Here is a 3,016-nt window from a genome sequence, read left to right on the forward strand (position 1 = left end):
AGATCTGTCAAGCCCGATTTGGAAGGAGACTCCCTCATTTGGGATTAATTTCCAGGCAGATTGGGAAATGTATCTCTATGGGGTTTTCTTTTTTTTCCTTCTCCTTTCCGCCCCGTCATAACTATCCTCAAAACTTTTCAAACTGATTTATTTCTCCGAGTTTACAGCTTTCCTTGCTGATATACCGCCGAGGCGAGACCAGGGCGACCGCGTTTAGAAGGGTAATACGCCGATTTCAGCGTTACCGCTGCTGAAAGGTGCCTCGCATACAAAAAGCGAACGAAACACCCTCCCTTCCCAAAACAAGGAAATAATAGGGGGACATTAAAACATTGTTAGAGTGATATGCTCATAAATCAAGCATTTCCCTTGAAAGTGCTAAACCTGGAGAAGGAAAGACTCATCACACACTTCTTACCTGCGGGATATTAATTTTCCTTCGCCGGTCAACAGGGTGTCAATAACTTTTGACCGATACTGTCCCATTACGACTGTGAACCCACGATGCGCCTTCAGTGTCTCTATAAAAACAAGTCTCGTCGTCTTTAAAAAAGGAAGAAAGTTTTGACATACCGCGCAACGATTTAGTGCCGCAAAAACTGATAGGCAGTACAAATGGGTGACCAAACCAGAAAGCCTATTTTTAAATTTTTAATGGGTAGTGTTAACAATAATGGCGTAATTATCACTGTTTTATTAAGGCTATTTTTTACGACACGGTTAGAGGTGGAAGCTTTGGAGAGAAGAGAATAATAGGCGCATTATTCTGGGGTGTAAAGACAAGCTGGTACAATGACAGCACATAACACGTAAGTGGCGTTGAGGAAAGAGAGGACAGAGCCGTGAGTGGGATGTGCCTGGGAGAGCATGTAATGGTATTTACAGGATCCGATCCAGGACACGTTTCTGCCTCTGTGCAGCTCTGAATGTCGGATCCCGGCATCTCTACGGAGGGCATCTGCCTGCTCTGGGTTTTTTTTTACCTGTTGGCTGCCGGAAGCAGCGCTTCCCTGCCACCGCAGGAGGCTCTGGAGACTTTTACCTCGTTAGATGAAAACCTGGGAGGGAAAAAAAGGGCCCGATTCCCGTTCCTAGGACATTCAGGGCAACTTTGCCCGTGGAAACTAGAACTGCTGTTTTACTCATCGCAGTGAGTAAATCGTGCAGGAATTTGGGCTTTCGATTTCAATTGCTATCGCTTCCAGATTCGTCGAGAGCCATAAAACTGCGGCAACCTTTTAATGTTAGAAAGAGCAGCAGAAACACGATCTGCGTGGCAAACTCCCTGATTTGAAAGCAGAAGAGTATTTATGGTGTGAATTTAATTCGATGGAAGGCATAGGTAAATGACAATCGACAGTATTTCAGTGGCTCCTGTGACGAGGCTTTTCTTTCTTTCTTTCTTTCTTTCTTTCTTTCTTTCTTTCTTTCTTTCTTTCTTTCTTTCTTTCTTTCTTTCTTTCTTTCTTTCTTTCTTTCTTTCTTTCTTTCTTTCTTTCTTTCTTTCTTTCTTTCTTTCTTTCTTTCTTTCTTTCTTTCTTTCTTTCTTTCTTTCTTTCTTTCTTTCTTTCTTTCTTTCTTTCTTTCTTTCTTTCTTTCTTTCTTTCTTTCTTTCTTTCTTTCTTTCTTTCTTTCTTTCTTTCTTTCTTTCTTTCTTTCTTTCTTTCTTTCTTTCTTTCTTTCTTTCTTTCTTTCTTTTCTTTCTTTCTTTCTTTCTTTCTTTTCTTTCTTTCTTTCTTTCTTTCTTTTCTTTCTTTCTTTCTTTCTTTCTTTTCTTTCTTTCTTTCTTTCTTTCTTTTCTTTCTTTCTTTCTTTCTTTCTTTTCTTTCTTTCTTTCTTTCTTTCTTTTCTTTCTTTCTTTCTTTCTTTCTTTTCTTTCTTTCTTTCTTTCTTTCTTTTCTTTCTTTCTTTCTTTCTTTCTTTTCTTTCTTTCTTTCTTTCTTTCTTTTCTTTCTTTCTTTCTTTCTTTCTTTTCTTTCTTTCTTTCTTTCTTTCTTTTCTTTCTTTCTTTCTTTCTTTCTTTTCTTTCTTTCTTTCTTTCTTTCTTTTCTTTCTTTCTTTCTTTCTTTCTTTTCTTTCTTTCTTTCTTTCTTTCTTTTCTTTCTTTCTTTCTTTCTTTCTTTTCTTTCTTTCTTTCTTTCTTTCTTTTCTTTCTTTCTTTCTTTCTTTCTTTTCTTTCTTTCTTTCTTTCTTTCTTTTCTTTCTTTCTTTCTTTCTTTCTTTTCTTTCTTTCTTTCTTTCTTTCTTTTCTTTCTTTCTTTCTTTCTTTCTTTTCTTTCTTTCTTTCTTTCTTTCTTTTCTTTCTTTCTTTCTTTCTTTCTTTTCTTTCTTTCTTTCTTTCTTTCTTTTCTTTCTTTCTTTCTTTCTTTCTTTTCTTTCTTTCTTTCTTTCTTTCTTTTCTTTCTTTCTTTCTTTCTTTCTTTTCTTTCTTTCTTTCTTTCTTTCTTTTCTTTCTTTCTTTCTTTCTTTCTTTTCTTTCTTTCTTTCTTTCTTTCTTTTCTTTCTTTCTTTCTTTCTTTCTTTTCTTTCTTTCTTTCTTTCTTTCTTTTCTTTCTTTCTTTCTTTCTTTCTTTTCTTTCTTTCTTTCTTTCTTTCTTTTCTTTCTTTCTTTCTTTCTTTCTTTTCTTTCTTTCTTTCTTTCTTTCTTTTCTTTCTTTCTTTCTTTCTTTCTTTTCTTTCTTTCTTTCTTTCTTTCTTTTCTTTCTTTCTTTCTTTCTTTCTTTTCTTTCTTTCTTTCTTTCTTTCTTTTCTTTCTTTCTTTCTTTCTTTCTTTTCTTTCTTTCTTTCTTTCTTTCTTTTCTTTCTTTCTTTCTTTCTTTCTTTTCTTTCTTTCTTTCTTTCTTTCTTTTCTTTCTTTCTTTCTTTCTTTCTTTTCTTTCTTTCTTTCTTTCTTTCTTTTCTTTCTTTCTTTCTTTCTTTCTTTTCTTTCTTTCTTTCTTTCTTTCTTTTCTTTCTTTCTTTCTTTCTTTCTTTTCTTTCTTTCTTTCTTTCTTTCTTTTCTTTCTTTCTTTCTTTC

This window comes from Aptenodytes forsteri, unplaced genomic scaffold, assembly GCF_000699145.1.
Source record: "Aptenodytes forsteri isolate BGI_AS27 unplaced genomic scaffold, ASM69914v1 Scaffold164, whole genome shotgun sequence".
NCBI lineage: Eukaryota > Metazoa > Chordata > Aves > Sphenisciformes > Spheniscidae > Aptenodytes > Aptenodytes forsteri.